General features: G+C 49.7%; 1 protein-coding gene across 4 annotated transcripts in view; it reads left to right on the top strand.

The window, feature by feature from the left end:
• The window catches only part of cpx (synaptic transmission protein complexin), a 472,286-nt gene that overhangs the window by 130,407 nt on the left and 319,089 nt on the right, over positions 1-22,790 (top strand). The window contains exon 1 of one of the 4 annotated variants that reach the window (XM_071684310.1): positions 7,129-7,473. The exons of the other annotated variants lie outside the window; for them this stretch is intronic. The gene's annotated coding sequence lies outside the window, so the exon portion shown is untranslated. Of the gene's footprint in view, positions 1-7,128; positions 7,474-22,790 lie in introns of those variants that run through there. 4 annotated transcript variants of the gene reach the window in all.

Raw genomic sequence — 22,790 nt, 5'->3', positions numbered from 1 at the left:
CTATAAAAATGATAGGGTGGGGGAGGGGGCGAAAATTCTGGGAGCCTTGAAGAATGTGTGGAAGTCGAGAACATTATCTCGGAAAGCAAAAATGGGTATGTTTGAAGGAATAGTGGTTCCAACAATGTTGTATGGTTGCGAGACGTGGGCTATGGATAGAGTTGTGCGCAGGAGGATGGATGTGCTGGAAATGAGATGTTTGAGGACAATATGTGGTGTGAGGTGGTTTGATCGAGTAAGTAACGTAAGGGTAAGAGAGATGTGTGGAAATAAAAAGAGCGTGGTTGAGAGAGCAGAAGAGGGTGTTTTGAAATGGTTCGGGCACATGGAGAGAATGAGTGAGGAAAGATTGACCAAGAGAATATATGTGTCGGAGGTGGAGGGAACGAGGAGATGAGGGAGACCAAATTGGAGGTGGAAAGATGGAGTGAAAAAGATTTTGTGTGATCGGGGCCTGAACATGCAGGAGGGTGAAAGGAGGGCAAGGAATAGAGTGAATTGGAGCGATGTGGTATACCGGGGTTGACGTGCTGTCAGTGGATTGAATCAAGGCATGTGAGGCGTCTGGGGTAAACCATGGAAAGCTGTGTAGGTATGTATATTTGCGTGTGTGGACGTATGTATATACATGTGTATGGGGGTGGGTTGGGCCATTTCTTTCGTCTGTTTCCTTGCGCTACCTCGCAAACGCGGGAGACAGCGACAAAGCAAAAAAAAAAAAAATATATATATGTGACACACTATGGCGAGGCTGATTGTGGGTTGTGGAAGGAGATGGTTAGGTGTGGCAGAAGGGGGGGGGGGGCGAAAGAGGGGGGTGAGGGGATGGGTGATGAAGGGGGGCGAGAGGGAGGGTGGTGGTGGAAGGGAGTGGTGGAGAATGAAAAAGGGAAGGAAAAAGGGGAAAGGAAAAGAAAGATGGGTTGGAAAATTCGAGAGAGAGAGAGAGAGAGAGAGAGAGAGAGAGAGAGAGAGAGAGAGAGAGAGAGAGAGAGAATCTTGGTCCGTCATTCAGAAAGATAACATAGGAGACTACACATCTCCCCCTTACCTTCACAAAGAGAAAATACACCTTATACTGACCAACACAATGGCTGAAAATCCTGCCATATTTAGGCAGGTCGTAATAAGCCCAACGGACGAAAAGAGAAAACGGTAATAGCCTTTATGTCTCAGGCCATAAGAGTTAATCTTACGAGAGAGAAAAAAAAAGATTCGCTTTGCTTATGGCAGAGAATTGTATCTGACGAAATGGACCAATTACTGGCGAGGACAGTTGAGTCATCAGGATTCTGATTGGTCCATTGTATGGCGAGGCTTACTTAAGAAGGAAAGCCTTGCATTAGCGGACGTGTTGTGACGTGTGTGAGAGAGAGAGAGAGAGAGAGAGAGAGAGAGAGAGAGAGAGAGAGAGAGAGAGAGATTTGTTTTATCTGAGATCAGCTGATCATAGTGTGTGGTTTTAACACACACACACACACACACACACATCGTGGAAGTGTTAATGGGATTTATCCCGAACACAAGAAGGTGTCGTGAAAATTTTTTCAGTTGGTGCATGCGATAAGCTTGACGCTAATGAGCCAAACAACCACACACACACACACACACACACACACACACACACACACACACACACACACAGCGAGAGACCACACCCACAAGCACCACACCCGTATGTAATGAGAAGGTTTCCACTGAAGGTGGACGACTCGTCCATTCTGGCTCCCTAGTGTAGGGGGCCACCACGCCCTTGCTGGCGAAATGCGAGGGGAAGGGGGCGGCGCGGGGCCAGGCAGGGTGATACAGCAGGGAAGGAGGGAGGAGAGAGAGAGAGAGAGAGAGAGAGAGAGAGAGAGAGAGAGAGAGAGAGAGAGAGAATTCTGTGTATCTGGAAAATGAGGCCGTGTTAGCGAGGGAGTGAGAGAGAGAAAGAATGAAAGGTGGTGGTTGTACTAGTGTTTGTGTGTGTGTGTGTGTGAGAGAGAGAGAGAGAGAGAGAGAGAGAGAGAGGACGTTACTGCCTTTGTGGGAGAGGGGTAAGGGAGAGGTGGTGCTCTTGTGTTAAGTGAGGGAGGGGGAAAAAAAGATAGGATTGAAAGCCATTTCTTTAGTGTTGTTGGATCGAAGTATCATTAAGAGGATATGATTGCTTCCCCTTGTGTTTTATTGCATCCAAACGAACCCCTTTTTTACCCATCCATCCTTTACCATTTGTTCTCCAGTTGTGGCCATTCCAAAGTGAACAATGTTCCCTTGTTCTACGCCAGGCTTTAAGAACTTTTCTTTATTCTTTACTGAATTCGAATAGACAAAATACATTTATTGGCATTTGAATCAGTAGGAAGAACTAGTTTTTTTTTCTACAACCCGGAAGGAGTGTATATTTTTTCCATCTGGATTAAGTCAGGGGAAGATAGAATCTATTCCCACTTAGTCAAGGTGAGAGAAAAAATTTCTCCTCCTGTTCAACGAAGTCAGAAGAACAAGAAGTCTGTTTCCTATTTTGTCATGTTTGGAGAAGAACAAATCTGTGTCCCGTTGAAACTAGTCGGAAGCACCAATTTGTTTCCTGTCTAACTTAAGTTTGAAGAACAAATTTGTTTTTTAGTTCAACGAAGAAAGGAGAAGAATGGTCGTTCCTATTCCTCCAAGTTAGAATTAGAATTTTTTTTTCATCCAGTTGAACCAAGGTAGAAGAACAAATGGGTTCCTAAGAAAAAAAAAATTGCTCCCATTTGCCTTGTATCTGGCTGGACGGAGGTAGATTGGTGTTTGAATTTCATCGTAATGATACATGCTTCCCTGGTCAAGTCTGATGGCAGACAAAAGGCTTAGAACACTTGTCTGTGGATTTCTCTTCCATTGCGATACCATGAGAGAGAGAGAGAGAGAGAGAGAGAGAGAGAGAGAGAGAGAGAGAGAGAGAGAGAGAGAGAGAGAGTCATAGAGAGAGTCATAGACAAGATGGTCTGGCCTTAACACGAATGACAGTGATGCAGCGCCCTTAAAGGTAGTGGAAGGAAAAGATAACAGAGCAGAGGTTCGCTCTCACCTCACCCTCCACTTCCTCCGACAACACTCCGGCCGGGAAAGGGATAGAAAAAACAAAATACCTTGCAGGATTACTATGCCCGAAGGAAATAGTCACAGGAAAGTCAGACGGTAGAATGAATATGAATACATGGTTCATGCATCCCGTCACTTGTTGTTATAGAGGTGATAGCAAGGATAAACTTTGATTTTCAGCCTCCCGACTTGCCATGTCTGTATCACTCCTGATGCGGAAGGTTCAGACAATGATTCCATTTTCTTCCTCTGAAGCAGGTGACGTGGGTTAATCAATATTGTTACGTCCTGCAACATAGCCAGGGATAGATCTGTGGCTGGGAATGATATGCCACGACGTTATGATGACGGATTGAAAGAATCATTCATTGCCAGAGAGTGACTGGAGCTTAATTAAGCTTGAAATGACTGGAGGTTAATTAAGCTTGATTCTGAAGATATTAGCAGTGTTGTTCTGCACATGTCCTGGGAGCTGCTCTTCCGTCCCAGTAACGTTGGTTGGTAAAAAAAGAATTGTGCAGTCCAAACTGACTCGGTGACTTCTTAAGATATAATTCACTTTCTCTCGTTGGTCGTGTACTGGCGCGACCGTCACGAAATTTTCATCATCGACTTTATTGAGTCCTTTAAGTACAACTGAAACTTTTTAATAATTTTGCATGGAGCCGCCTCGTCCTCAGAGAGAACAAATTCAGTTCATGTCGTTTCTCCACGTATGGTTGGAGACGTAGGGAAGGAATTGATTCATGCAGCTCTCCGCTGCCCTGCTTCAAGTTTAAGAATATCCATACATAGGTAGGAGGCCCCAAACTGCTCTGCGTATTCGGGATGGGGGTTTCATTAGATCTGGGTACGGTGGCAATATCACATCCTTGCTCATGTATGCAAAAGCGTCTGTTAATAGACCTTGGCATCCAATTTGCTCTCTTGGCAGCATCGGTATTTATGCCGGGATGATTTCGAGTCGTTGGTGGATAGTTGACCCATAGTTCCCTCCTCACACGGGCGCCTCACAGTGGCCATCACCATAAATTGTCCCTCAGAGCAGTGCAGCAATTGCCAGCTTAACGACTCGTGTGAGCCAGCGTGATGCATGACACACAGTGGCCACTGTGATGCATGACACATAGCCACTGTGACGCATGACAAACCCCCGCCACGACGCATGACACACCCCCTACCGCGACGCATGACACCCCCCTCCCCACCGCGACGCATGACACACCCCCTCCCCACCGCGACGCATGACACCCCCCCTTCCCCACCGCGACGCATGACACACCCCCGCCGCGACGCATGACACCCCCCCTCCCCACCGCGACGCATGACACCCCCTCCCCACCGCGACGCATGACACAGTAGCCTCTGAGCCTCAAAGAAAATAACAACAGTGGGGCCGATCCGAACGCATCCTTCTCTAAGGGCGACGCGTCGCGTCGTACGGCCAGAGGATGTAGGGCGGGGATAGTGAGGGGATGGGGTAGTGGAGGAGACACGTCGGCAGGAGGAGGAGGAGGAGGAGGTGTCGAGGAGGGGGGCTTAGAAAAATATGGGGATGTTGTGAGGGTGGTCGCTCCCCCTCCTTCCATCAGACACCAGACTGAGCTCTGGGTAAACTGGCTGGACGCAGGAGGAATGACAATGACTTGTTATTCTCTTGGTAATTGGTGGTAGGTAGTGAGGGCGGCGGTGGTAGATGGGGTGGTGGTAGGGTGCCAGTGGTGATGGTGGTGGTTGGTGATGTAAAGGAGGGGAACGGTGTTGGTTGGTGGTGGTAGGAGTTGCAGTGGTGTGGTGGTGGAAGACGGCGCTAGGGGGATGTGGTAGAGGCGGTGGCAATGGTGATATAAAGTGGTGATTGTGGTTCTTGGTGGCGGTGTCATGTGGGTGGTAAGTGATGGATGGTGTGTGTGTGTGTGTGTGTGTGACCTTATCGTGATTGTAGTGATGGTGTTTGGTGATAACTACGATGGCATTGTTAGCGATAATGACTGCCGGGTTGAATATTGTGATGAGGGGGACACACACACACACACACACACGGCAGCAGCGGCCCATCATATTCACATCACTGAGGTAATTAAAGGTTTGTCACGAGAACAATGGTTCGCCATTACGCTAAACTATTGACTGTTTGTGACGTCATGCGCTTGTTAATCAACCCCCCCCCCCCCCGTCATGACAGTATCGAACACCTGAGGATCGACATTATACATGGAGATAAGTGGTCGTTCATCATTTTGCATCCAATGGCTTTTAATGAAGGTGAACCAATGTAAACCAACCCCCCTCCCTCCCTTCCTCCAAGCTTCGTCCTGCTGTAAACTATGGTGGTAAACTTGGTGTTAGTTTACTCTCATAGTAATCCCGTAATGCCAGGGGGTGTGGGTTGAAAGATGATGATAATGAGAATATGATGAGAATATATTCATGCGTGTGTGTGTGTGTGTGTGTGTGTCAGGTTGTAAACACACGAAGCATTTTGCTCCTGAGGTGATGCACGGGTGTCTTGGTTTACCAGCAACAACATTGTGTATTAGTGGGGTTTACCGTACTCCGTCGTCGGTGACGTCAGTAACGGCAGCAGCGTGTGGGTATGTCGGTAGACTTTATTGCGTCATCGGTGACGTCAGAAGCAACAATGTACCTTGATTTCCGTTCAGGTGATCCTCCTGCCCAGGCTGGGGATACGTCCCTGTGTGTCCTAAGACCCTGTGTCATGTATCAGTCTTCAGACGTGTCCAAAGACCCTGTGTCATGTATCAGTCTTCAGACGTGTCCAAAGACCCTGTGTCATCATGTATCAGTCTTCAGACGTGTCCTAAGACCCTGTGTCATGTATCGGTCTTCAGACGTGTCTAAAGACCCTGTGTCATCATGTATCAGTCTTCAGACGTGCCCTAAGACCCTGTGTCATGTATCAGTCTTCAGACGTGTCCTAAGACCCTGTGTCATGTATCAGTCTTCAGACGTGTCCTAAGACCCTGTGTCATGTATCAGTCTTCAGACGTGTCTAAAGACCCTGTGTCATCATGTATCAGTCTTCAGACGTGTCCTAAGACCCTGTGTCATGTATCAGTCTTCAGACGTGTCTAAAGACCCTGTGTCATCATGTATCAGTCTTCAGACGTGCCCTAAGACCCTGTGTCATGTATCAGTCTTCAGACGTGTCCTAAGACCCTGTGTCATGTATCAGTCTTCAGACGTGTCTAAAGACCCTGTGTCATCATGTATCAGTCTTCAGACGTGTCCTAAGACCCTGTGTCATGTATCAGTCTTCAGACGTGTCCTAAGTCCCTGTGTCATGTATCAGTCTTCAGACGTGTCCAAAGACCCTGTGTCATCATGTATCAGTCTTCAGACGTGTCCTAAGACCCTGTGTCATGTATCAGTCTTCAGACGTGTCCTAAGACGCGCGTGTCACGGACCAGAGGTCCCGGATGTGTCTGAAGACCCCGATGTCGTTTTCTACGGGCCCAGAGAACCGTTGACTGGAACATCCGTTTTCATTGACCATATTTTTTCTTTTATTGTTATTATCTTATTTGTTGCTGCAGCTGGAGTTTGCACTTGATGCTCGTTTGATAAATTTCCGTAAAACGTTTTGTGCTTGCGAAACAGTTTTCCCTTAAACCTGCACAATTCTGTACGTAAATTTCTATTCATAAACATATTATATCGTTTCTGATAGTCCGCCAACTTATCATCAGTAAGATTGGCAGATGATAAGAACAGAATTATCATTTCGCAAAGAACATGAATAGGATTTTTGGGAATATAACTCGTACATTCATCATTTGTTTACTCGGCGCTGATAAGCAGTTTCAAACGGAACTTTTGACGGTGTAACGCTGCTTCGTTATGTGGCAAAATATACGCTGTCGAGCGTATGATTAGTCGTGTGAGAGTTGAGGAGGGTGTTAGAGGCATGATCTATAGCGCCGTCTGGCAACCCCGCCAACAATGCCTTGTTTTGGTCCGCAAGTTCGAACAGGCCCGTTCGAACCCTTCGGTTCGAGTAGCTTCGGACCGCCCGAGCAGAGATACAGCCAGTCACTCACTCAGTCACGCGTGCGGCCGGCGGCAGTTTGGACGATTGAAGGTGTTGTGTGTGGACGTGGGTGTTGGAGGAAAACTCCCCCTTGGGACGGTGTTGGGACACGCGCGTGTGTATGGACGAGAAAAGAACCCTGGGACACTGTGGGTACGTGGATGTGGTAGTCAGGCCTCCCTGGGACAGAGTGGGGACGTGGATGGACGAAGCCTCTCGAGACAGTGCGAAGAGACGTTGGTGTAGGAGACAGACCGTCCAGTGTGTATGGTGCCACTACACGTAGCGCCAGGAGGAGTGGGGGCAAGAGAGAGAGAGAGAGAGAGCTCCTCACTCCATATAAAAGATTCACGGTAAGTCTCCCGTCCGTCTCTAGTGGTGTACAACCCCTCGTTCTTTGTTTGTTGACATCTGGGTCGCGGAGGTTAAGCTTAGAGGGTGAGGGTCGGAGTTTATAGGAGTGAATAGTGTATGTGTGATGACTTGTTTGTGGGTTATGGGGTTATATAGAGTCTTGTATACACTCGTGGTGCCCCGTTCTCCAAGCCTTGTCTACATATGTATGTATACCATGTATTTACTCCCATGTATATGTGTGCATATACATACTGGCTCACCCAAGCGTATGACATGGTAACTAGGTGTGTGTAACGACCTGTTTGTACTGCACGGGGAGGGAGTTCAAGACTTGTGAGGGGCCCCGTCCGTTGAACTTTCTCAACTATCATCAATAGGCTCATTGCCACTGCGTGGTTCTGACGTGTTCCCAGCGTAGTTTCTTCCTTTTGACCTCTGTGTGTTCCTTCTTTCCTTGCAGCGTCCACAGAGCTGTTCATTGTCGAAATCGTGAAATTTTGCTTTAGAAACTTGGAAGACTGTGGTCGGGACTGTCTCGATTCTTCTCTTCCAAATAGCGGCCAACTTTGTAACCTCCAACCTTTCCCACTGACTCTGCTTTCTTGTTTCAGGTACCAGATTTCTTGCCTTCCTCTGGACGTCTGTTTAGTCTTAGATGCGTCTTAAAGTGTCCAAACTAGGCTTGAGTTCCGAGTTCCAAATTAAGTCTTACGTTGCAAATTATTCATTGCTCCGTGTTGCAGTTTGGGTCATAAGTTGCAAATTATTCATTGCTCCGTGTTGCAGTTTGGGTCATAAGTTGCAAATTGTTCATTGCTCTGTGTTCCAATGCAGGTCGAAGCTGCCAATGGTTCAGTGATCAACTCCTTTCTTTTCATGTCCCTAAATGCGGTATTAATATCAGCCATTAGACAATTAGCCTCGTTAACAATCCTCGCTGCTTGTTGTTGTGATGGTAGGTTGGGTACATTACTAAACCCCCTTTTTAATGCGTTTCACGCTGACAGATTCAGGGAACTCCTTTCGCCATCAAACTATAATCGTTCCGAGGTCTGGTATATATTGAATAAGTGCCGGCGGATTATTTGTGCATCTGAAATGAATATTTTTTTTTCTAACCTAACCTGACCATCTGACCTGGTGCACCCATCGGGCTACCAGCTTAAGAAAGAAAAATTAACTTGATCGGCACTTTTTTTTTTCACCTCCAGCCGTGCAGCCATGTTTCACTGTGTTGTGTCTTCATTTGCCTATTGTTGTTAAAGACATTATCATCATCCGTGCATCGTACCAACTCTGGAGCTTGTCTCGGTCCCGTTGTACATCAGTGCAACCCTCTGCGTTCCTTACTTCTTTCATGTTGGGTTTTACCGTCATCCGCACGTACATGTATCCCGTTATGAATCCAGGCCTTCCGACAGGTCATGACGTAGATCAAGAATGAGAGCGGCCTTTTAAGGATGGATTCCCCTGGGGCACGCCACCAGCAACCTCAACCCCGCTTCGAAAAGGTTCCTCTGGTATGGTATCCTCTATCTTCCCACCTCCCACTGGGATGAGAACCCAGCGAAGAAATCATCTCCCCCTTGAGGAACGTACCCCTTGTACTTGATGATCCAGGTTCTTCGCTCGTCCTGTGTGTTGGACTGTGTCATAAACCTTTTCCGAGTGTTTAATATGCTTGAAGGTAGTCTTTCTGTTGTACATATTGAGCGCGCGCTGGAAAATATAGCGCCGAAGAGATGGGCGTGAGCTCCAGATATTACCTTCCATCCTTCATCCCCACATCCTTCCTTGCTTCCCCAACTCCTTCATATTCTTCCTCCTCCTCCTACTCCTTTTTTTTCCTCCTCCTCCTGTTCCCTCTCCAACCCATCTGCTGCAAGGTAAGAAGAGCGGCGAAGAGGCGTACTCTCTCCGGGTACAACAAGAGCGCGATCCCTCTCGCAGGCACGGGAGGATGATACAGGTTGTATGCTGAGATTTCCGGCCTTAGGGAAGTGGCTAGTGTGTCTCGGGGGGTTAATTCCTGGAACACGTTCTTCGTGCCGCTGTCACACCTTTAACCTGCGGAAGTTGTAGTTACATTTACAAAGGGCAACAAATAAAAATGTTGTAGTTACATTTACAAAGGACAACAAATAAAAAAGTTGTAGATACATTTACAAAGGACAACAAATAAAAAAGTTGTTGGTATATTTACAAAAGACAACAGATAAAGAAGTATACGTATACAGCATTTGAACAGAAATTAATTCAATTTTCATTTGGGTGAATGTATCTTCTTTATTATCGTACATCAGGTAGACTCGCTGTGGCGCCCCGGTATGTTGTACGTTGACGGATCGTGAGGTCGGGGTTTCGATCACGGGTTCACACAAGGATTGTTTTTTAGATTCTTTTTTTTTGACTCTGTGGTCCATGTGGGGGACTTCGTCTCCCCACAATACTGAGTTTTCACGTAAGGGAACAAGATGCGTTTTGCCTCAATCGACGTCTTACTTGGACACTGGGAAATGTATCGTACATGTGAACCATCCACTAAACCCTTCATTAATGACCGCCGTTGGAGACGATCACACACCTCCCCTGTGGTAACAATATCTACAGACTTCTTTAACCTCCCCAACGATCACCTCTGCGTCAGGTGAGTCTTGCGAGCGAAACTCGCGACAGCTCCACTACTTGCGTGTTCACTACCTCGTTACTCATGCTTTAGAGCCGCGTCTCCACGCGCGAACTGCCCATCGCTCGACAGCTTACTGCATCAGTCTCCGTCTGCCATACAGGCACCCTCGTATACCTCAATTCGATTTAGTTTACCTTCGGTTAAAGCCGTGGCTTTCCTTCCAAAAGCCATCAGGTGTAAATGCATTTATCAAGGACCGTTCCGTTTGAGAGAGTACCTGAAGTTGGGGTTACTGTGTGTTATTTTTTTTTCCTGTTTACGCCTTTTACCTTTTACTATGGGTGGCGTATTCACGCCGTCATCTTCACTGGAAGTCGGCTTGTTAACGCCTTTGTCCTTAAGGTTAGCTGGCGTATTTACGCCTTCAGTCCTTACTGTAGCTGGCGTATTGACGCCTTCAGTCCTTACTGTAGGCGTCGTTTTTACGCCTGCAGTCCTTCTTGTAGCCGGCGTATTTACGCCTTCAGTCCTTCTTGTAGCCGGCGTATTTACGCCTTCAGTCCTTATCGTAGCCGGGGTATTTACGCCTTCAGTCCTTACTGTAGCCGGCGTATTTACGCCTTCGTCCGCAATGAAGGCGGCGTATTCACCCCAGCGACACAAGAACTAGTCGCCCCCCTCCCCTTCACCCCGCGTTCCAACATAGATGCCAAACATTGATAAGGATTCCCACCTCCTCCTCCTCCTCCTCCTCCTCCTCCTCCTCCTCCTCGCCCCAGCACATGACAGGGTGGGGTGTGTAGGTGGTAGGTAGGCCAGCCTCCTCCTCCTCCTCCTCCACCTTGATTAAATATGTCTGTCATACTCCACCAGCACAGCCATATCTTCTTCCCTTAGCTTCCCTCGCTCACAGTCAGGTAGACATGACCCTACCACCACCACCACCCTCTCTCTCTCTCTCTCTCTCTCTCTCTCTCTCTCTCTCTCTCTCTCTCTCTCTCTCTCTCACTTCCTCCGAAGGTTCTGTTATCTAAGACGTAGGTGTGTGTGTGTCTGTGTGTGGTACATTATTAAGGGTTAAAGGTGGGGATTATATGCCAGACTTGATGTCCCAGGATGGATCGTGCCTTTTCTGTCTTCCTTGTAGATAGATATGACTTTCTTTTTTTCTTCCTCGAGTACTCAAGGACTCGTCGCTTTCAGGAAAGATGAAGAAGAAGGTGAAGAAGAAGAAGAAGAAGCATGAAGCGTTCTTCGGTATCAGTATATCATTGTGATGCCCCCGCCGCGGGTCGATCGTGAATTTCCCGTGAGGGTTCCATTCATATTAAAGTTTCCAATACGTTTCCTCCTCTTTTTTTTGTGTGTTATTCTGTACGTGAAGGAGACTCGAGGTATTTCCCCAGTGTTCTCCCACGGTGTGTGATGCAGGTGGACGGCGTGGGGAGGGATGGGAAGGGATGGGGAAGGGAGGGGTAAGCGCGTCTCGCCTTTCTGTGGCTACCTCGGAGGATCTTCAACGTTGGACGTTTCCCTCTCGAAAAATGCTAGTCTGGTTCCTCCCTCCTCCCCACCGGTCATCGGCACCCTCCCTCCCTTCTCCACCCCATCCCTAGCCATCGTCATCCTCTTCCCCTCCCTCCCTCCTCCTCCCGGCCATCATCACCCATCTCCCCTTCCTCCCCCCCCCCGACTGCCATCACCCATCTCCCCTCCCCCCTTCCTTCCCCCGGCTATCATCACCCATCTCCCCCCTTCCCGGCTGTCATCGCCCTTCTCCCCCGGCCATCACCCCCTGAACTGCACTGACGCACAGTACAAGCGTTTTCTCTCTCTCTCTCTCTCTCTCTCTCTCTCTCTCTCTCTCTCTCTCTCTCTCTCTCTTCCTTACCCGTCACGTCATCTCCCCTCCTACCCCAGTACAGTTGCCCCACTTCTCCTTTTCTAATGTTGTACCAAACTCCCGCGCTACACTGCGAGCGGTGATGACCGTTCCTCGTTTTCTTTTTGTCCCGCCCATTATGTTGTGCCGTAAGCCCTTGTTACCACATTGTTCTCACCCGTAGTTTGCCTACCTTGTTATACCAGATCAGCAGTTTCGATTCCCTTATGATCTTGTCTCGACACTCTCTCTCTCAAATCCTCTTCGATCTGCCTGAATCGGTTTCGTCTGTTTCAAGAACCACCGGCAGACTGTTCGCTCCCTCATTCTCTCGTCTCCACGCACATACATGACGTGCCCCAGTACTGTCTCCATCATCCTGACCTCCACGCCTCTCTGTCTCCTCCCCAACCCCCTCCACTCTTCTTCTTTAAGCTCCACAAGACGGGTCTGTCCTCTCCTTCAGTCTGCCCCGAGATTGCTTCGGGGTTTCGGTCTCGATTGTCGTGTTTTGCTTCACTGTCTCGTTTTTTGGAGACGTTCGAAGCCACAGTGCTGTGTGATGGTGGAATGCCACAAGTGAGCGCTAACAATACTTGCCCATCAGTGTGATTATCAAGGAAAGTCTCTCTCTCTCTCTCTCTCTCTCTCTCTCTCTCTCTCTCTCTCTCTCTCTCTCTCTCTCTCTCTCTCTCGTACTTGCTCTTTGGGCTGCGAGTTTGGATCCAGTATATGTCCTAACCAAAGTGGAGTTTCGAGTTTTTTTTTTTTTTTAAAACATGTTAAGCATTGTTTGTGTGATCTTCTGTCGTTGATCGTTTCAACTGTTCGAGGAATTAAGCTGCAGAGGATGAACATCGTCTTTCGTCATTTTTTTTTTGCTATGGTTTCTCCTTAATTTCACATTTAGAAAATTGGTTTTCTGAGGAACGTTTTCTCTGTGCGTTTTCTTCGAGGGGCTTGGAAGGGGACGGGCTGTCTTGTCGTCTTTCCAGAGTATTATTGTCAATTTTCGCACGTATAGAATTCCTTAGCTTTCCTCTATGACACGTGTGAAGCTGGTGGTGTCTACGTTTCAAATATTTTAGAGAAAATAACTCGAATGTTAACCTTCCGTGATCTGCACACGACTAGATTCTTAATGACAATATTCACCTCTCGTTTTCTAAGCTCTTTTTTTATACCTCAGTACACGTAAAGGCGACTGTTTACTTCATAGACGGAAACGGCAACAAACAACATAGTTACGCCTCTCCTGACATGACCTCGACCTACTTTAGTTTGACCTTAACGAACCATCTGCTACCTCATCTCTGTTCATTCTAGGAAGAAAAGCTTCTTGTTTTTTTTGTTTTTTTCCGTAGGAAAAACAACGAGTGTTGAGGTCAGGTCAGGTCGGGTCAGTTGTGAGGACCTTCCTCAACCTCATTTATGTGGGCTACGTTGCACCGTCAGGAGCTGCGGTGGTGGTGGTGTTTCTCCTGTGGGTGTGAACGAACCTCTGAGGGAGTACATGTGGTTAGGATGGTCATTTGGAAGCTTAGTCCACATATGTATATATATACAGAGACAGACAGAGAGGGAGAGGGAGGGGGGTGTTCCCGGACTCCGCCAGCTAGACGTTACACCGAGAATGAAGAGTCACCTCTTAGCGAGGCTGTTATCCTTGTGATGGCATTATAATAATAATGATGATAATGATATATATATATATATATATATATATATATATATATATATATATATATATATATATATATGTGTGTGTGTGTGTGTGTGTGTGTAGTGGGTGTTATTTTCATGAGAGTTGATTACCTAAGAAATACTATTCAGTAAGAGGGAGGGTTGGAGAATGTATCAGTGATTGGTTCGGATACCATTAGCTTTCCAATTCGCATCACGTACGTCCCTTTTTAACTCTAGCGGGGGGACGACGATATATATTTCCCGGCCGTTTCGAAAATACTTCATCACATTGATTTATTTCCTCTTCCTTCTGATTTTTTCTATTTTTCTATTTGATATCGTAACGCTACTGTTTTTTTGTTTTTTTTTCTAAATCGTACGTTTCTCCAAAGTCATGTTTTTTTTTCATCATTATTTTTACCCAGGCGTCCAAGGTGTGTCTTTCCATCGTACCCACAGATGGGCGAGTCTGTCCTGGAATAGATGAATCTCATCAGTTGGTCTCCAGATTGCATTCCTTCCCTCATCGTTCACCGATACGCCTCGCAAGCTTTGAATTGCCTTCCCGGTTTTTCGGTAAAGGAGGATTCCAAAGTCTGCTGTGTGTGCTAGCCTATTACATCCTCACCAGTGTGAATTACTGCTAAAAATATGAGATATGAAGTACTAAAAGCTGCTGCTGCTGCAACTGCTTGCTGCTGGTAGCTTCCCTTAGTTTGAGTGTGGTGAACAGTCAGACGAGGATTGACCGTTATGGTACATTATTGCTCAATACAAGGCTGAGATAAGTTGACTAGATAGCGAGGACCAACCACGAAATGGGAGCACAAGTAGTCGTAGAATTCTTCTCAACATCTGGGAAAAAAAAGGTGTTCAAAGATTTTCTTTTTTCTTTCGTCTGGTAGATGTAGGTAGACGTTGGTAGATGTAGGTAGACGTTAACGGCCTGCATGAAGAAACCCCGGTGGTCGACAGAGCTCGAACTCGACCAGTCAACCGAACCAGAATTGAATTCGCGCACGCGCCATAACGTATGCTTAAAAGTATTGTTATGTGTACGTTGTTCCAGCAAGTTTAATGTACCTAAACGCCGGATATTGTCAAGGGTGAAATTAAAAAGCGTGTTCAAATTATGGTGGAAAATATATGTAACAGGTTAATAGAGTCTGCTATATACTGCGTGGATATATAATTGGTATTGTATGCAGTTGGGTACGCGCGCGCGGGAGCACGCACATACATTCTCTGAAGCTTGGTCTGGTACATACATACATACTCTGTGTAATTCAGCCAGGTTAAAGTGTAGTGAGGCTGGGCCAAAGGGCGTATTATCTATCAGGATATGAGCGGCAGAAATCTATTATGTGAGAGGGACTGAGAAGTCGACCTCGTCCCTAACATGCCCAAACAATACCCAGTTAGGAGAACAGGGAAGGAGACGAAATGATTCTCAGGGCTAATGTTAGTATATATATATATATATATATATATATATATATATATATATATATATATATATATATATATATATATGTGTGTGTGTGTGTGTGTGTGTGTGTGTGTGTGTACGCCACCCGAGGAAAATGCGTTAGCTATTTTTTTCTTTAGATTTTTCTTTCTACTGTTTCATGGCATCTTATTAGACATCCCAAAAGTGCAGAGGAGCTATGGACAGTGGATGTATATCCAGAGAGAGAGAGAGAGAGAGAGAGAGAGAGAGAGAGAGAGAGAGAGAGAGAGCACCTGCTACTTTATTTCTTAACCGAGGAACTTCCAGGAAGATGTCCCGACCTTTTTTTTTTCTTTTTTTCATATTCTCAACCGCCTGAATAGCTTTACCTGGAACCTGCTCTTCCAGAACAAGGTCACAGAACGCTCTTTGTTAGAGCAAGGTCACGCAAGTGGGTGTTGTGTGTGTGTGTGTGTGTGTGTGTGTGTGTGTGTGTGTGTGTGTGTCTTCCTCTGTCTCCCTGTCCACCGCTTGGTCACAGAGAAGCGAACATCCATCCAGATACATCTGGATGGTTTCTCCTTTGCTTGTGGAGTTGCGACCTCCCATCACCGTGGGTAGAGGTGGGGAGTGGTGCGGGGTGGAAGAGTGAGGGAGGTGGGGGGTGGTGTGGGGTGGAAGAGTGACGGAGAGGGATGGAGGAGGAGGAAGGAACGATGGTGTGGGTGTGAGGAGAGGGAAGGAGGTGTGGTGTTGATGTTGGTTCAGGAGGTTTTGACCTCGCTAAGCAGCCTGGTGTGTGAGGGTCGACTTGTCTGGGTGTGTGAGGGTCGAGTTGTCTGGGTGTGTGAGGGTCGACTTGCCTGGGTGTGTGAGGGTCGACTTGCCTGGGTGTGAGAGGGTCGATTTATTTGGGTGTGTGAGGGTCGACTTGCTTAGGTGTGTGAGGGTCGACTTGCCTAGGTGTGTGAGGGTCGACTCGTCTGGGTGTGTGAGGGTCGACTCGTCTGGGTGTGTGAGGGTCGACTTGTCTGGGAGTGGTAGGGACGACTGGTCTGGGAGTGGTAAGGTCGACTTGGCTACCAGGGAGAACGTGGGTCGAACTCCCGGAGAATGTAATGGTCGAGCAGCCTTGGGAGTTCACGTGAGGGTCGAGCTGCCTGTACTGAACATTTTCAGTTGACGAAAAAGATAAGTGGTAGTACACTCTCTCTCTCTCTCTCTCTCTCTCTCTCTCTCTCTCTCTCTCTCTCTCTCTTGAGTTTCAGGTAAAACGGAAGCAGCAAAATATCCCATAAATAACCTGAAACTCCCTGCTAGGGATAAACCAGTGGAATGGCTCTTCTTGGCGTCTCCTTAAGATTTGCTTCTCTCCCGTTTCTTATGACTCGAGAAAGCTGATGATGGCCGGGGGGGGGGGTCGATTCTTCCTTCTGAAAACAGTGAAAGCAGCTCAGAAATACTCTTAAACTTCTGCAGTGAAAGGTTTGATAAGAAGGTAATCAGATGTGTACATAACTCCCGAAAGAGAGAGAGAGAGAGAGAGAGAGAGAGAGAGAGAGAGAGAGAGAGAGAGAGACTTCGACAAGTCAAAAAAAAAAAAAAAAAAAAATATTTCGCGAAGAGAAGTTGTCCGAGTGGAAGAAAACGGGGTCGATGTTGGTGTGTACACGCGGGAGCTCGCCTTCCAGACTTTAGTTTCCAGACTGGAACAATCCTTTTTTTTTCCGCGATCAGATGAAGACTGTTGAAGCTGGAAGCCCGAGGGACGTATGGGAGGGAGACCTGGAAACTGGTGAAGCTAGAAGCCTTTACTGATGTCTGGACTACGAAGGACGTCGTGGAAGAACTTGGAAACTGCCTGTAGGGGGGAAGGTGGTCTGTGGTTTACTTCGGAGCCTCCATGTAAGCCGCCAAGTGACCGATTGAGGCTTGAGGCATCGTCTTGATTGTGGACTTCGACTCTTATAGAAGATATACCCGGGTTTCCAGACGCCAACTCGCGGCGAGACTCGGTGTGCAGACGTGGTGACGATGTTGGTTGAAATCCCCAGTGCCTTGTAGTTCATTAATATCTCTCTCTCTCTCTCTCTCTCTCTCTCTCTCTCTCTCTCTCTCTCTCTCTCTCTCTCTCTCGCTCTCTCTCTCTCTCTCTCTCTCGGGGAGTAGGCCTCAGGCGTCGGGGAGGTGGGGGAGATATGGGAGGGGGGGCCTAGGCTAGTGACGCATGAGCCGTTAGCCAGCACCTCAGTGGCTGTGAAGTGTCACTCCTTTGCCCAAGGGCTTACAGTCTTTCAGTCTCGTCCACCCTTGGGGCAGCTAACCTTCCCTCCAACAGACACACACATGAGAACGCGATTTAGTCCCGTTCTTTATAACTCTTTAAGCACGTTTTCCGGCGGTGAACGCTACGCGCTCGTGGTGGTGGTCCTTCTGCTGCCACCGTGGGTGCCAGAACCTCGTCGTAGGTGCTTGTTAGGTAGGCGGGTCCTGGCGTTTGTTAACAAGGTGTCCCTCATTAGATCCATGTGTAGTCGTGGGGAAGTGAATTGAGGGGGGGGAAAAAAAGCAAAGGTAATTACTACATGTTGGTCGTAATGATATATGGGGGACGCTCACTGGGATTGCTAAGTTTGGGCTACTTTCAGAAACTGTTTTGGGGAAATTTTGAAGACTATTTTTTTTTTTTATAGGAGAGAGAATTAGCTTTTGTGTGTGTGTGGGGTGGGGTTAGGGGTGGGGTCGGGGGAGGGAGAGATGGAGTTTTAATTAAATTCTTCATTCTCTCTCTCTCTCTCTCTCTCTCTCTCTCTCTCTCTCTCTCTCTCTCTCTCTCTCTCTCTCTCTCTCTGCAGCAGTGCAATAATTCGCAGCTCGAGGAAATACCATTTCTCTTTTAAGGTGAAATGTGTGGCGCCTCTCTCTCTCTCGTCCAGTGTCCAGATGCACATGAAATGGGGGACTTTTGTTATTAGTCCCCAAACTTGGAAAGAGAAAATGTAATTGTGGTATCCATTTGTCGGGGACTAAGAAGTGCTTATACATTTCACCTGGGCACGCATGTACTGGTATGTAGATTCTCCTACTGCAGGATTCGAACCGCCTCTGGTAGCAGGGCGGAAAACCTGGGTGTGTGTGTTGGCCACTCCGGCATGGAGCCCCGTAGACGAGCGGCCAACGTAACCAGATGCCACTGCCATGGGCTGCGGTTCGAGTCTTGCTACTGAGGCATGTGTATATGTCTGTGTGAGTACGCGTCATTTCGATGCACGCGTTGTTCATGTACATTTGACTGTGTGCACGGATAGGCGCTACCGGACTCGTCCCGCAAGTGGTCACCACGCGAGGAACCTATATCAGAGGGGACCATCCTTACCCTGCTCCTGTGTGGAGGGCGTCCTTGGGGCAGCGTGAGGGATGTTGATAGTTCGTGCTGTCTTGACGAAGGGTCATACCGTCGTGTTCGAAGGTCGCACCGTCGTATTCAAGGGCCGTACCGTCGTGTTCAAGGGTCGTACTGTCGTGTGGCTTAACTGATTCTCTCTCTTCTCTCTCTCTCTCTCTCTCTCTCTCTCTCTCTCTCTCTCTCTCTTCTCTCTCTCTCTCTTCTCTCTCTCTCTCTTCTCTCTCTCTCTCTTCTCTCTCTCTCTCTTCTCTCTCTCTCTCTCTCTCTCTCTCTCTCTCTCTCTCTCTCTTCTCTCTCTCTCTCTCTCTCTCTCTCTCTCTCTCGTGCCCAGTGTTCCTGCCAACGAACATCCCTCACCTCCCTCGTCTCCATCACATATTCCATCACATACCATCCTGCCTCCATCTATCTCAGTTAGGAATTCAGGCCCTCTCCTAACCCCCCTCCCTCCCTCCCTCCCTTCCCTCCTCCAGCAGCGGCGGCTCAAGGTCGTCCCGGATCATCACGTCCTCTATTACCCTCCTCCCTCCCTCCCTCCCTCCCCCATCCTCGCTCCCCCCCCTCCCTCAATACCCCAATCCACTGCTGTGGACTCCCGGAGATTTCCACTTACTCCCATGTACTCCCGGAGGGCCCCTTGGACTCCCATGTACTCCCGCAGGGCCCCTTGGACTCCCATGTACTCCCGGAGGGCCCCTTGGACTCCCACCTACTCCCATGTACTCCCGCAGGCCCCTTGGACTCCCACCTACTCCCATGTACTCCCGCAGGGCCCCTTGGACTCCCACCTACTCCCATGTACTCCCGCAGGGCCCCTTGGACTCCCACCTACTCCCATGTACTCCCAGAGGGCCCCTTGGACTCCCATGTACTCCCGCAGGGCCCCTTGGACTCCCACCTACTCCCATGTACTCCCGGAGGCCCCTTGGACTCCACCTACTCCCATGTACTCCCGCAGGCCCCTTGGACTCCCACCTACTCCCATGTACTCCCGCAGGGCCCCTTGGACTCCCATGTACTCCCGCAGGGCCCCTTGGACTCCCACCTACTCCCATGTACTCCCGCAGGGCCCCTTGGACTCCCACCTACTCCCATGTACTCCCGCAGGGCCCCTTGGACTCCCACCTACTCCCATGTACTCCCGCAGGGCCCCTTGGACTCCCACCTACTCCCATGTACTCCCGCAGGGCCCCTTGGACTCCCACCTACTCCCATGTACTCCCGCAGGGCCCCTTGGACTCCCATGTACTCCCGCAGGGCCCCTTGGACTCCCACCTACTCCCATGTACTCCCGCAGGGCCCCTTGGACTCCCACCTACTCCCATGTACTCCCGCAGGGCCCCTTGGACTCCCACCTACTCCCATGTACTCCCGCAGGGCCCCTTGGACTCCCACCTACTCCCATGTACTCCCGCAGGGCCCCTTGGACTCCCATGTACTCCCGCAGGGCCCCTTGGACTCCCACCTACTCCCATGTACTCCCGCAGGGCCCCTTGGACTCCCACCTACTCCCATGTACTCCCGCAGGGCCCCTTGGACTCCCACCTACTCCCATGTACTCCCGCAGGGCCCCTTGGACTCCCACCTACTCCCATGTACTCCCGCAGGGCCCCTTGGACTCCCATGTACTCCCGCAGGGCCCCTTGGACTCCCATGTACTCCCGCAGGGCCCCTTGGACTCCCACCTACTCCCATGTACTCCCGCAGGGCCCCTTGGACTCCCACCTACTCCCATGTACTCCCGCAGGGCCCCTTGGACTCCCATGTACTCCCGCAGGGCCCCTTGGACTCCCACCTACTCCCATGTACTCCCGCAGGGCCCCTTGGACTCCCATGTACTCCCGGAGGGCCCCTTGGACTCCCATGTACTCCCGCAGGGCCCCTTGGACTCCCACCTACTCCCATGTACTCCCGGAGGGCCCCTTGGACTCCCATGTACTCCCGGAGGGCCCCTTGGACTCCCATGTACTCCCGCAGGGCCCCTTGGACTCCCATGTACTCCCGCAGGGCCCCTTGGACTCCCATGTACTCCCGCAGGGCCCCTTGGACTCCCATGTACTCCCGCAGGGCCCCTTGGACTCCCATGTACTCCCGGAGGGCCCCTTGGACTCCCACCTACTCCCATGTACTCCCGCAGGGCCCCTTGGACTCCCACCTACTCCCATGTACTCCCGCAGGGCCCCTTGGACTCCCATGTACTCCCGCAGGGCCCCTTGGACTCCCACCTACTCCCATGTACTCCCGGAGGGCCCCTTGGACTCCCATGTACTCCCGCAGGGCCCCTTGGACTCCCATGTACTCCCGGAGGGCCCCTTGGACTCCCACCTACTCCCATGTACTCCCGCAGGGCCCCTTGGACTCCCATGTACTCCCGGAGGGCCCCTTGGACTCCCATGTACTCCCGGAGGGCCCCTTGGACTCCCACCTACTCCCATGTACTCCCGCAGGGCCCCTTGGACTCCCATGTACTCCCGGAGGGCCCCTTGGACTCCCATGTACTCCCGGAGGGCCCCTTGGACTCCCATGTACTCCCGCAGGGCCCCTTGGACTCCCACCTACTCCCATGTACTCCCGCAGGGCCCCTTGGACTCCCACCTACTCCCATGTACTCCCGCAGGGCCCCTTGGACTCCCATGTACTCCCGCAGGGCCCCTTGGACTCCCACCTACTCCCATGTACTCCCGCAGGGCCCCTTGGACTCCCACCTACTCCCATGTACTCCCGCAGGGCCCCTTGGACTCCCACCTACTCCCATGTACTCCCGCAGGGCCCCTTGGACTCCCATGTACTCCCGGAGGCCCCTTGGACTCCCACCTACTCCCATGTACTCCCGCAGGGCCCCTTGGACTCCCACCTACTCCCATGTACTCCCGCAGGGCCCCTTGGACTCCCACCTACTCCCATGTACTCCCGCAGGGCCCCTTGGACTCCCATGTACTCCCGCAGGGCCCCTTGGACTCCCACCTACTCCCATGTACTCCCGGAGGCCCCTTGGACTCCCATGTACTCCCGCAGGGCCCCTTGGACTCCCATGTACTCCCGCAGGGCCCCTTGGACTCCCACCTACTCCCATGTACTCCCGCAGGGCCCCTTGGACTCCCATGTACTCCCGCAGGGCCCCTTGGACTCCCACCTACTCCCATGTACTCCCGGAGGGCCCCTTGGACTCCCACCTACTCCCATGTACTCCCGCAGGGCCCCTTGGACTCCCATGTACTCCCGGAGGGCCCCTTGGACTCCCACCTACTCCCATGTACTCCCGCAGGGCCCCTTGGACTCCCACCTACTCCCATGTACTCCCGCAGGGCCCCTTGGACTCCCATGTACTCCCGCAGGGTCTCTCCTCTCTCCTCTCTCCTCTCTCTCTCCAGATCTCGTCTTAAGTACACTTAAGTAATCTTTTCCCCATCCTTGTTTGTTTGTTCGTTTTCTCTTCATCCTTCTTTTTTTTTTCATTTATTTTCATTTTGCAATCCTCCTCTCCTCCTGCTCCATCTCTTCATTTTTTGTCCCTCCTCCTCCTCCTTCCTCCCTCCCTTCCCCTACTCCTCCTCCTGCTCCTCCTCCTTCCTCCTCCTCCTCCTTCTGTTGCTCCTCCTCCTCCTGTTCCTCCCTCCCCTTCTCCTTCCCCTCCCTCCACTTCCTCCTCCTCCTCCTCCTCCTCCTGTTCCTCCCTCCTCCTCCTCCTCCTCCTCCTCCTCCTCCTCCTCTCCCTGTTCCCTTTTCACAGAAAAAAATGACATTCTGCCAAGTCTACTTTGGTACCAAAAATACACACACACACACAAAAAAAAGGAATAATCACAATTTGGAAAACTCCCTGAAAACGTAATATAAAGAGAGAGAGAAAAAAAAAGATAATTTTCCCATTTTGCGAGAAGAAAAAAAAAGAATGGAATTCTTTGGCGCCCCCCCCCCCCCCCGTCCGAAAAAAATCTGAAAAAAATTTAAGATAGCCACAAAAAAAAAAGAAAATATTAAAACGATGAATGAATTCGTAATGTAAAATTTCGCATGTGACCCCACCACCCCCTCCACACAGTCCAGGTGAGGGGAGCGTTAATGTAGGCGCGAGTGGAAGTGTGTGCTTAAGACGTTAATCTGTTTTTGTTTTGTTTGTCTGTTTCTCTGTTGTTGTTCTTCTCCTTGTAGATTAATGTCCCGCCACATCTTTTCTTGAAGACGAATTTTAGAACCCTTTTTAAGACTCTGGTCTTATGTATTAGATGATTTGTATATGACACACACACACACACACAC

This window comes from Panulirus ornatus, chromosome 3 (assembly GCF_036320965.1).
Source record: "Panulirus ornatus isolate Po-2019 chromosome 3, ASM3632096v1, whole genome shotgun sequence".
In the NCBI taxonomy this organism is placed as follows: Eukaryota; Metazoa; Arthropoda; class Malacostraca; order Decapoda; family Palinuridae; genus Panulirus; species Panulirus ornatus.
The sequence above is the reverse complement of the archived record's forward strand: the minus strand, read 5'-3'. Positions and strand labels throughout refer to the sequence as shown.